This window comes from Aulonocara stuartgranti (genome assembly GCF_965226115.1).
Source record: "Aulonocara stuartgranti genome assembly, chromosome: 18".
Lineage (NCBI taxonomy): Eukaryota > Metazoa > Chordata > Actinopteri > Cichliformes > Cichlidae > Aulonocara > Aulonocara stuartgranti.
Genome location: NC_138954.1, coordinates 24016352 through 24029431, shown reverse-complemented (window position 1 = coordinate 24029431; position 13080 = coordinate 24016352). Strand labels below are relative to the sequence as shown.

Genomic DNA, 13080 nt, shown 5'->3' with positions numbered 1-13080 from the left:
CCGATGAGTTTGAAATATCCAGCAGCGTCCAAGCCTATGAACTCAGAATGACCAGCACAATCATCTCTAATTAGCGCACAAGTACATATCAGAACAGCTGGGGTTCAGTCTATGAAGTTTTTCTCTACACCAGGAGGGAAAAAAAAAGATTCACAGTTTCATAGAAAAACCGTTTCCTCTTTCTCCTCCAAGACAGTTCATTGTTACCAAACACCATAAATGAACTAATCATGCCTTCCACATTTCTTAAAACTCCCACTCTCAAGTTTTTCTATTCATGCTCAAAGTCCGGGGGAAAAATAGCTGAGCGTTTTTGTCCCACAGAATGTCAAAAAAGTGTGTGGTCTATGGGATTCAAGCTTTTTCAATAACATGCAGAGAAGCAGTCTGTACAATACCATGCAGGAATAAAAAACATGTCTGCATCTGCATGCTTCAAAGCCAGTATATTGAGAGCAGGGGAGCAACAGAAAAACCTAGGGTCCATTTAGAGATTAACACCACCTATGACAAATCCTGAAGTATTACCATGTGAAAGGGGACCGTTACGTCTTCTTGGTACTGTTCATTTGTAAACAGTGGGGTGAGGACTGGTTGAGTAACAAAGGAAGAAGCTCATTGAATTTGACACCCCTGTCTCTTTTACCTGCATCCCAACACTTCACCAGCTGCCCTTTGATAACTGCCATGGGGATAAACTTGATCAGCTGGCTAAATATTGTAATTGCAAGTGACTACAATGTTAGTGACTAGTATGTTAATTTCATTCATTTTGTCATCAAGGCATGCAGAGAATGAGTCACGTCTCCAAGGCAGGCAGGAATGTGCTGCACCTTTCAGCACAGTGAACAGTTTATTGCAGTACAATATGGTCGCCTCTGTTGTAAATATGACCTATAAATATGCTTGGCAACAATGCAAAGAGGCATTGTTGCTTTCTCTTTTATCGCCTGTTTTTCTGTTGGTGGACATTTCATTGCACATATTTCAGCTCTCTGAAAAAGAGCAGAAGACAGCAGTACTGGAGCAGAGACAGAGGCTGAAATGGGAGCAAATCAATAGCGTTTTAAGGCTCTCAATATACTGTGTCAAGTTTTGGAATAGCATGGAGAAGAGCTGGCACCACTTTCAACTTATTCCAGGACAGGACATATATAATGTCCAGAGCAGATAGTTGTAATCCCCCCTGGTTAAATTCTCCCTGACAGACACTAACAGCAAATGCATTATTCTTGGATCAATTACCCAAACGTTTTACAGATTACATTATTTATCCAGCATCAAATGCAACAACATCCATTTACATCCAAAAGAGCACCGAGGCCTTCGTTCTGCGAGACAGTGTGATGACCACAACACAAGACCGATAAGGCAACGTCTCAAGTCGCAGTGTTTTAACTAAGCTGACCAGCAACGAGATAAACAATTGCTTGTGAATGACTATATCGGCCTGTTCAAATCACCATCGGTGTAGTCTAATCAGCCTTTTCCCTCCCAACATGGCTATGCTCTCTGTTTATGTGCACGAATGGAATCACTTCATTTTTCAGCTGCTGTTGTCTGTAGATGTTTGACAGAGGCTGACAACACAGCCTCTCTATAAATAAAGTAGCAAGAATGGATCACATGTGAATGAGGCGCACTTAACCTTGCCAACATGCACACACACACATACACTCAGGTTTTCCTTTCGAACTGGATTCCTTCACATACGCGAAATATTTTAACAGATGTTTCCTTCAGAACAAGGGCGCTTTTTAAGGTATCACACACATAAAAGTTACTACTGTGCTTCGTGCGCCTAAAATGCACAAATGAATTAAAAAACACTTGCAAAAGCCGATAGTACAACAATATTTAGATTTCAAACATGCTAGAGGAAGAACATCAACCTTGCCTCTGTTTCTTGCCTTCTTTAGTCAGCCGGCACAGCGAAGCAAAGAGCCAAGCACTTTGTTCACACTGAAAAGCTCGTGCTTTACATTCTGAAGTCATCACCTTCATATAGTAACACCACATCACCACTTTTGTCCAGATGTTCAATCGAGGCAAAATAAATGGAAAAAAAAAAAAGTCAGAATGCCAAAAATTTAATCTGAACACTGCTGTGATGACTTTTAAACAAATACATCGGGATGCTCCGCGGGGGGAGGGGTTTTAGTTGCAATAAACATGAGCAGATTAAACTCAAAGTAATGACAGCTTCTTTGAAAAACTGCAAACCTAGCAGTGTTTTTACAGCACAGCAATACACAAAAGTAAGCAAGCAAAGCAGCACAGCAAACTAAAAAAAATCTGTACATTTGCTAATTGCTGAAATTGAAAGGGGACATATTGTATTTTTACATGCTTTATCATATTTATAGTGTTAGAAAAATGGATCACATTACAAATTTAACATGGCTGAATTTTTTTTTAAATTGCCATGTACGAGACAAAAGCTCAGGCTTTTGAATCGTTGGGATTTCTTGTACCTTTAGGCTCAGTTTACCAAGAGCTCTTCTGCTCTTAGTTCTTTATGAACTAAAAGTACAAGTCAGAGAGAGAGAAAGGAGGTGTATGGTCATCTCAGTTGAGCAGCTCTGGCTGTGAGCACAGTATTCCCACCCACTTGGTGTTCAAACACTCAACCAGAAGGGAGGATGGCCTTTGGATAATGTTCTTCTGAAGGAGAGGAGCTAAAACTGCTTCTTTCAGACAGAGGGCTGAACCGAGTCCCAGTGTAAGCTATATATGGATTATTTTGAACTGATTTATGCAAAGCTACTCAAGCAGAGTCCAAGAATTAAAATATGGAGTTGGGTATGATAATATCGGAATAATAAGTCCACTTTAAATATGGTGCGAGTTTTCACAGTTCAAAGCAATACAGTACAGAGTTTTTAAAATCCCAGATTCTTCCTGTGGCACCAACGTGAGATTGATTTGTGATTTTTGAAACTTTACAAGACCAGATTTTCAGTTTTCTCTAATGGCACGATTAGGTAAAATTTAGTTATGGATTAAATGTGTGAAAGAATTAATTATGGTTAATTAACAAATGTTAGCATGCTATCAATCTAATGTGATGAACATGGAACACGTTTTAGTTAAAAATATGTAAAACTTAAAAATTCTGAAGGTTTTATTATTATGCAGTTTAGACTCAACCCACTGTAAAGTTTATGCCCTAAATTAACTGTATTGGTAATTACCAAAATTGTTTTTATGTTTCAGTAATGGTTAATCCACCAGTATGCACAAGCTCTTTAACTGAAATATTTTAATGTTGGTGTTATTGTTGTTAACCTAGATTTTCAAATGTACTGGTTAAAAAAATAAAAATAAAAAATAGTTGTTAAGATGCCAAATTACAGTGATCTACTTGGATTCCTGAACAGAAATTTTTATTTGATTTGATTAATTCCTTCTTAAAGAATTTCAGTGTAACAGCTCAAATTTATAGAAATATTAATTCATTAAAGTTTGTTATTTGCCTAATGAATAATAATATTTTTCAATGTGAAACAATTTTTTGAAAGTTTCTAAATCTTTATTTGTGTTTTCTTGTTTTTATGGCCTGTGGTCATATACACACATTATATACATCTCCCTCTCACCACCTGGTGGGTGATGTTTGCGGTCCTCAAGCTTGGGTCCTCAGGTCTGGGAGTTTGAGGGTCCTATGCAGTATCTTAGCTGTTACTAGGTCGGTACTCTTCTGAACAGAGACATCTGGTGTGCTTGGAATCTGTGTCCATATGTGGGGTAGTGATGTGCGATACCACTGATTTCCTTTCCGATCTGATACCAAGTAAAATTCAGGGTGGTATCGACGATACTGATCCGATACCGATACTTTATACAAAACCGTATTTTATTTATTGTATCTTTTATTGTATCTCAAATTATAGCATCATAATGATTACAGGACATCAGATTACTTGTTCTTATCACTTAATAATGCAGAGTTCATCATATAGAAATAAAAAACCTGAAGTTGTGCGCTATTTGAACACCTTGCCTGCCTGCAGCACTAAAGGACTCCGTGAGAGACGTCTGTCTCGCCCTAGCAGCACCTGTCCATGTCCTCCTCTTCAGTTTGCCTCAACATACGCTCGTCATATTCTCTGATATGATTTACTCTGAGGTGTTTGACAAATTTGTGGTGTTGCCACGACAACTCACTTTCTTGCCACATGTATTGCAAACCACGTCTCGGCTGTTTGTGGATGTAAAATACGTCCGCACATGACTCCAATTACGCACATTACTTCAATTATCCTATTTATACAGCTGTATTTCACGCGGAAGAGGAATAGTTCCTTCCAATGTAGACAATCCGAATGATATAGTTTGTTCCTGTTAATGATAAACTACAAATTTACCCTAAATTACTAAAATATCGATATTTTAATGTGAGAATCGATTCTAGAACATAAATGACTGGTATCGGAGGAATCGATATTTCAGGATCGATCCGCACATCACTAATGTGGGGCATCCAGGTGGTTCTCAGGTTGCTCTGCCTGGTCTTGGAGTCCTGGTGATGCTTTGACCCATTGGTGTTATTTCCAAAGCTACTATGAAGTGTGCTCATGTATTGACTATACATTTTGCCTGCTGCAGTATCTGAGAGGAGCTTCCATGTTGTGGAGAGGCAGGTGATTACCTGGACGGCAACAGTGTTGTACCCTTGTAGGGCTCCTTCATGCATATCACCTCTTACACTGGGGTGGCTGTGTACATGTATTTTATAATATCCATGTTTAAACAGCTTAGGAACAAAATAGATTTCCAAGTTCTCTAACTGCTTTCTGTGTAATGTGTACAATGAAGAAAGCTTTTATATGAAAGTATATGTCATGCAATTCAAACATGAAATGAAATTATGCAGACGAATCTGCAGCAATCTTCACCTCTTGGCTTTGTGCCCAAATCCAACTCTGTCAAATGAATTCTTAAACACACTTGAGCAGTCAAGGGGCTCAATGTCACAGTGACCTGTCATCAGGAAATCAAACACAGAGGAGTGGCGGTCTCACAAGATCTGATGTAATTGTGCTTCGGTCAATTAGCACGAAATATAAACCACATGGAGGTTCGCCATGTTGCAGAAACTGGATATTAGCTTTAAATTAAGTACCTGTTAGATTTCCTCTATATATATATATTGCAGGGAAGAAAATGAATTTTAAAGTGCCAGTGCAAAAATGCACACACTTTAAAGAAGAATTAACCTAAATCTACTGCACTACTGTCAACCAACTAAAATGTTTTATTTTTAACTGAAAGCTCTTTGGATTTGCTGACTCAAGGTTTTATCCCCCCCTCAACGAGGCTTTCTCTGGGCCTCTGCTTCCAGAAATGCTCAGAGTGTGTTAGCACATCTGCATTTTTAAATTTATTTTTACAGGGTCAGTGAGAAAACTTTCAAACAGTATGCTGTAACTGCAGAGATTTTCTGCAAGTCACTCAATTATGAATAATGAAGTAAATAATGTCAGCTGGCCTAAGCCCTTTACAGTGTTGTGTGTGCGCCCTTGCAAACTTTCGTAATTAACCTGAGAACTACAGTCAGTCTTTCCTTTCATGAAGTCAGGTCTCTCTGTGCTATGCTGGGACTGTCCTCCCTAATCTACAGACAAGAAACTCCATTCGTGACACCCTTAATCTTAATGTTTCAGAGCTGGAGTGTGTGCTTACATCAAAGGTTATCAGATTGACAGTAATCCATCACAGATGTTTCACTGAATTAGGATAGAGACACCTCTAGAAAAGCTCCTCAGTAAGCTTCCAAGCCCAGTAACACACTTTACATTCTCAACTCCAACAATAGTTGTTTTGCTCAAGCTAAGAAGCACTTCAAAACAGTTTCCATGTAGAGCTGGGCGATATGAGATTTTTTCATATCACGATATGTTTTTTTCATTTCAGGCGATAACGATATCTATCACGATATAAGCCAAATAACTATATTTGTAAGATTTAAATGTGCCGTTGCTCACAAGTAAAATGTGAAATAATCAGCAGCTTGTTTTTATTTAAATATTTATTTCCCATAATAAGTTCAACAGGGTAGATGTACTTGAGGAACATGAGACTTTTTCAGATAGATAAAGGCAAATATTGCAAACTACACAAAAGGCAGCCGCTAAAGCGTTTAAGTTTCAAAATAGAACAAACGAAACAGACTAAATTGTCAATTCCACTTAGAAACAAAATATTAATTCTAAAAATAAATCTTAGTTTGTTTTACAGAAGAACAGACAAAACTGACTAACTTTTGTCAATATCAAATAAACTGAGAACTAAAAGGAAATTCTCAATCTCTCCTTGTTGTATAGTTTAGCTTTTCAAACAGTTTTAACAGTTACTTTAGTCTGACAAAAGCCGAATGACGAATTAGCGCTTCCAGTCAGAGACTGAGGCTACGTCCACACGTACACGGGTATTTTTGAAAATGGAGATTTTCCGTTTTCGTTTTAAAAAATAATCCCGTCCACACATAAAGGCAGAAATGAAGGAAAACGCTGCTATGAACATGCCAAAGCAGCAGGTGGCGCTAGATTCCTAACCGTGCAGAAATGTTGGCCAATCAGAAGTCTAGAAGCCTCGGTGGGAAAAAGTAAACAAAGCTGCGGCATAGAAGCAGAACAGAGTCGTATGTGTGGAGGGTAGAGCTGGGCGATATGAGATTTTTTCATATCACGATATGTTTTTTTTTCATTTCAGGCGATAACGATATCTATCACGATATAAGCCAAATAACTATATTTGTAAGATTTAAATGTGCCGTTGCTCACAAGTAAAATGTGAAATAATCAGCAGCTTGTTTTTATTTAAATATTTATTTCCCATAATAAGTTCAACAGGGTAGCTGTACTTAAGGAACATGAGACTTTTTCAGATAAATAAAGGCAAATATTGCAAACTACACAAAAGGCAGCCGCTAAAGCGTTTAAGTTTCAAAATAGAACAAACAAAACAGACTACTAAATTGTCAATTCCACTTAGAAACAAAATATTAATTCTAAAAATAAATCTTAGTTTGTTTTACAGAAGAACAGACAAAACTGACTAACTTTTGTCAATATCAAATAAACTGAGAACTAAAAGGAAATTCTCAATCTCTCCTTGTTGTATAGCTGAGCTTTTCAAACAGTTTTAACAGTTACTTTAGTCTGACAAAAGCCGAATGACGAATTAGCGCTTCCAGTCAGAGACTGAGGCTACGTCCACACGTACACGGGTATTTTTGAAAATGGAGATTTTCCGTTTTCGTTTTAAAAAATAATCCCGTCCACACATAAAGGCAGAAATGAAGGAAAACGCTGCTATGAACATGCCAAAGCAGCAGGTGGCGCTAGATTCCTAACCGTGCCGAAATGCTGGCCAATCAGAAGTCTAGAAGCCTCGGTGGGAAAAAGTAAACAAAGCTGGGGCATAGAAGCAGAACCGAGTCGTGTGTGTGGAGGGACAGTAACTGTGTGTATATGTAAGCATTTAAACACTGCAGAGAGTACAATTAACAGTATTGTAGAAATTCATTTCACCGAAACAATAACGTGGCGCACACTGTGACGCATGCACCAGTTTATTGTATTTCCAGACTTGCTTTCGGCACAATTTACAGTGCACCCTACTCTGTTTTTTGTCAGACTTGAAATAGCCGAAATACCTTCACACTACGGAGCTTCTATGGCTCTTCCGTTCGACAATCTCTCCGGCATTGGAACCATCATCTGTTTTCTCTTCGGTCACGCTCGGTTGATTTTTCTAGTCGGCACACTCATTTCCTCCATTACCCGCTGGCTGCTTCCCAAACAAACACACGTGCGGCTTGGCACTTGTGCTGTACGTAACAAGTCACGCGACGTGACGCTGCGGCTGTGATTGGTTCGGCTCCGCGCTACTTAATTTGGATTGGCTGACCTTTTTTTTTTTTTTTTTGAGGACAAGAGCGGCGAGGTCTATCGCGATAGCTTAATTTCTCTATCGAGTAAAAGTTATATCGCGATACATATCGTTATCGTTCTATCGCCCAGCTCTAGTGGAGGGACAGTAACTGTGTGTATATGTAAGCATTTAAACACTGCAGAGAGTAGAATTAACAGTAACAGTATTGTAGAAATTCATTTCACCGAAACAATAACGTGGCGCACAGTGTGACGCATGCACCAGTTTATTGTATTTCCAGACTTGTTTTCGGCACAATTTACAATGCAAGCTACTCTGTTTTTTGTCAGACTTGAAATAGCCGAAATACCTTCAAACTACGGAACTTCTATGGCTCTTCCGTTCGACAATCTCTCCGGCGTTGGAACCATCATCTGTTTTCTCTTCGGTCACGCTCGGTTGATTTTTCTAGTCGGCACACTCATTTCCTCCATTACCAGCTGGCTGCTTCCCAAACAAACACACGTGCGGCTTGGCACTTGTGCTGTACGTAACAAGTCACGCGACGTGACGCTGCGGCTGTGATTGGTTCGGCTCTGCGCTACTTAGTTTGGATTGGCTGACCTTTTTTTTTTTTTTTTTTTTTTAAGAGGACAAGAGCAGCGAGGTCTATCGCGATAGCTTAATTTCTCTATCGAGTAAAAGTTATATCGCGATACATATCGTTATCGTTCTATCGCCCAGCTCTATTTCCATGTAAATGTTACATTTTTTTTCCAAGAAGTAACTCATTCATCCTCTGATGCACACTCTGGGTATTAAACCATCATGGGACACGCAGAAACACCGAAACACTACCACTCCACCTCCACTGCCAACTCAGTACATCTAAACATTTTCTTTCATGTTTCAAATCTTCTCAGTACACTCAGCCTTCCACAATGTGTGGTTTACTTCTGCACACAACACAGAGACTGTCTTTAACATTACACTTTTAACTCTTTTAGGTGCACACAAAAAAACAGACCTACCAAATGATTGTGAAGTTTTCAAGTTTTCAAATCCTAATCATCAGGTCATTATTTTATTTTTGTCCCTTTTTTTGCAGCTGTAAAGAAACCTTTCAGTTTTGCTTATTAAACTACTTGTTTTACCACACGTGAGAACCACAGAGCAGAAGCCTCAGCAGTGAGTCTGTTCTTCCAGTGAGGCATTAATAGGAGGAGTCAGTGGAGCTGACGTTCCCCCAAATCAGACTTTTCCCTTTCTAAGAGTAGACTGAAACAAGCAGGAGGATCTCCTAGACAGGATAACAACTCCATGTGTAAACTGGTAGAAGCAAATCCACCGCTGCTTTGTCTTTCGGAAAATCATTTCTGAATGCATATGATCGCATCAAGACTGCAGAGAGAGACAGTAACTGATGAAAAACAGAGAACTAACTTAATTTTATGTTACTGCATGTCAGTCTTTTACCTGTCCCAGTGCTTATCACATATTATGCAAATTTACCTTGTGGGCTTACATGCGCTGATAGGCTACAATCAATACTAGGCCTGCAGAGCGAGCACGCTGTCACATCAAGTGAAACAATGAAGAATCTAACTGTCCCTGGTGAATATAGTAGTACATGCCACGTCGAATCAAAGAGGCTCCCTTACATTGCCCACATTGCAGCATCAGACTATAAATGTAAACCTACTGTAAGAAACTCAAAGGAACGGCAACATTTCGGTTTTGTATAAGTTTGGTTGAGCTCACAGCCTGGAAACTGTAAAGTTACAAAGCCTGCTTGAATATTTCATGTAAACATGTGGTTGGTGTGAGAAAGTTCAAGTTGCTCTGGTATGCATTTCTCCAGTTAAACATTCGGACAACCTGTCTTGGCTGGCGCTGTTTGTATCTTGAGCCTGATAATCTGGTGCTGTGCTGTAAGGGAAAGTCAGCTAAACTTTCTTGCCTTTTACGTAGCCTACAGGCCCTGAATGGAGTATGCGAGGTGAGAAATAGCAGCCTCGCATTGCCCCGAAATAGAGCGTTTTGTTTCAGATAACAAAGTTAGAACAGGAGTGGAAGAGAATTAGATAACAGCTAAAGAGAAAAAGGAGTGAGAAACCAGGGAGACAGGCAAGGCATGCATGCAAGTGTGTAACTGAGTTCGGGCTGGATTAGGCCTGCTTGTTATGGATAAGGAAAGGCAAAGGGACAAGGAATCAGTAGTGGGGAGAGATGAGGAGAAACTGCAAAGCATGCCACGTTAGATGGGTACAGTAGGAGATCTGCAAAGGATCAGTCAGCAGTAAGAGAGAGAGGGAGGGAGGTGTCTTTGGTAGTGAGGGAGAAGCCAAAAGAGCTTAGTTAAGGAGCTTAGTTGAGGTAGGTTAGCTCTGAGGATGGGCTGTAACAAGAAAGATGGGAAAGGGGGCCAGTGTTAAATCCATCTACTGTAACATTAGCATTTCTCCCATCTCCACCCTCTCTCAGTCCCTCTGGTTGTGTGTCTTTCATTCCCCCCATCTAGGCATTTTCCAGGTAGACTCCGTGTTCGTCCAATCTCACACCGTACTGCCCTTTGATTTACTTCGCAGCGTGGTCAATGTGACAGTGTTACGGCGCATTTAACAGATACAAGTCACATACAGCACTTTGGGAAACAAGCGCCTCTTCTTTTTTTCAACTTTGGTTTCACTTGAAATGATGGGATTGATAAGTAAACATGAAAACTTGCATGCTGTTTCAATGTTTACTAAAAGAAAGGAGGAAGGGGAATGACATTCGGCTCACGTGGGCAAACAAAAACGAGAGACGCTGCAGAAACCAAACTCTTGTTTTTAAAAGATGTCTCCGTTAACACATGTAGCAATGGAAAGCAATGCTCTCATTTACCCTCTAACTGCGTTATGCCACTCACGTATCTCTCACTCAGAATCTTGCTGTGCTAAAAGTAACACGCAGCCCAGACAAAAGTGCCCTCAGCTAAATACACGAAATGACTTGACATTCGTTCTCTTCTTGCACACTCGGGCCTTATTTTGATAACAGAGGACAAAGTGTCTTCATCTCTGCAGAACAATCTTTTGGGTAGAAGCAACAAAAGTCTGTGGAAAACTATAACACTGTTCAATTAGTTTTGTGAGGGGAGACACATAATGAGATGGTAATGTGTGAACACAAAGAACAGAAAGGCCTTTGGTCTTCGAAAATCTTTGGAGTTGCTGCTAAAAAGACATCTTTTTGCAGTATGGATCTATAACAATTGCATAAGGAGAGAGAGAGAGAAAAAATGAGATAAGACAAATTGCCCTCTGGCAGACTGGTGAAGGTGACTTGAAGGAGTTGCTCCATTTTTATACAAACTTCCTCCTCCAGCTCCTACCGGCCTAATGCACAACAGTTAGCAAAGAGACGCTTGCTTCAAAGTGCTGCTCACACTGTAGGTCTCTGCTGTCCTCCTACAGCCACTAAAAGGAATTGTGCCACTTTCATGCCAACTAGAGGGCCCTTCCTAATTCTCCGTTTGACCTACTGGGTTTGGAAAGGATCATCGGTCAATTTTGTTTCAGAGGAGCTGCCCCTTCTCCCCGCTACCACCACCCCGCTCCCCACCACCCTCCAACCCCACTCAGGGCAGCAGTGGCGCCAGCTCGATGAAAAAAATGATAAGTTGGGTTTTCCACGGCTAGAGAACGAGGACTCACATGGTATCCCTATGGAGCAGCATAGTGGGGAAATAGAAAGTACAACAAAACATTATACAAACACACGCACACGCATGCACACGCACACACACACACACAACCTTCATGTGCATGCTAAAGTGCACCCATCCATAGTAACAGACGTAGACATACAGACACAAATCTACCCATCTGGACACATTATTCTGAGGCTAAATGATTAATAGCATGCCCTGCTCATGTGTTTGTGCATTTTTAAACCAAACCACACTCTAGAGATTCTGTGCCTCTCAGCTCCTTATTCATTTAAGTTCAGAAATCCAAACTAAACCCATGTAGTTTGTTTTTTTTCCTCTACTAGCATTTGACTTGAATGAAATGACTCCTTCCTTTTATGAGGTGCTAAAGACTGAATGATGGCAAAAATGTGACATATAGCCAATTATAATAGAGAGACTTTGTGCAACTTAACTTTATGGAGACGTCATCATGTGCAAATTTAATGTTGTGTTTTTTCAACCAATGCATGAAGCGCTTTCAGTGCTCAGGTAGAGTAGAAAAGCGCTATGTAGGAACCAGTCTATTTATCATTGGGTTGAGGTTATCTCATGCCTGTGACACCTCACTGGCCTCCCTCTGTGCTCCAGAGGAGCTGGTGTGAAAGTTTTTGAGTTTTAAATCCACCAGCCATGAAGATCCCAAGGTAAGGGCATGTAAAGGGGGGTGGTTAGTGACAGGTTAACATGTGGGTAGTTAGGGGGCAGGGGTACGGGAGGGGGAGGGGAGGTACTTAATAAAAGCAGGCAAGATGAGCTGCAGCAATAAAAGAAAGACCTTCCTCTGATGGGATGTTTAGCTTTTGTGGTGTAGCATGTGTAGACTAAAATATTGGGTTTGACAAGAACTGCTGCTATAGATTTTCCCACTCTCCAGCCATGCAACTCGAGTCCCCCTTCCACACCATCTATGCAAAAATGAATTTAAAAACATCAAAGCTGGCATTAATGTCTCATTTCCCTATGCAAATGCACAAACGAGAAAGAAAAAGAGAGCCTCTCATTTCTCCCTGCCTCTTTCATTTTCAGCGAGAATCATTGGTGCCCCCTTGAGACGAAGCCCGTTGCGCAGTTTTGGTGAGAAAAACGGGTTAGGGGATCCTGGGGGCTGCTCTGCATTATCAAAACAAACCATTCAGCAAACAAACAATTAAACACTCATGAATTATGGACAAGCCATCTAAAATAGCAATAAAAACAAGGAGTGGGAAGTCGTGGAGCAAGTGCTGAGCTAATGAAACGTGTGCAAGGGTGTTTTTAAACGGCCGGGCAGTGGTGTAGTATGTGGGCGTATTAGCGTATGCCTTCCTGCACACGTGTACGACATCGATATGTAACCTATTCTGATGATTCCACATATTTCAGGGAAAGGACAGAGAGCACGGAAACGCGTGGGAACAAAAGCGATAAGTGAAGGAAGAGAAGACGTCTAATAATCCACAAAGTGCAATTGTGCATCAGCCATTTTG

General features: G+C 40.4%; 1 protein-coding gene across 6 annotated transcripts in view; it reads right to left on the bottom strand.

The window, feature by feature from the left end:
* Nucleotides 1–13080, bottom strand: part of kcnn1a (potassium intermediate/small conductance calcium-activated channel, subfamily N, member 1a) — a 67122-nt gene that overhangs the window by 13292 nt on the left and 40750 nt on the right. Inside the window, exon 1 of one of the 6 annotated variants that reach the window (XM_082512299.1) lies at nucleotides 7661–9333. The exons of the other annotated variants lie outside the window; for them this stretch is intronic. The gene's annotated coding sequence lies outside the window, so the exon portion shown is untranslated. Of the gene's footprint in view, nucleotides 1–7660; nucleotides 9334–13080 lie in introns of those variants that run through there. 6 annotated transcript variants of the gene reach the window in all.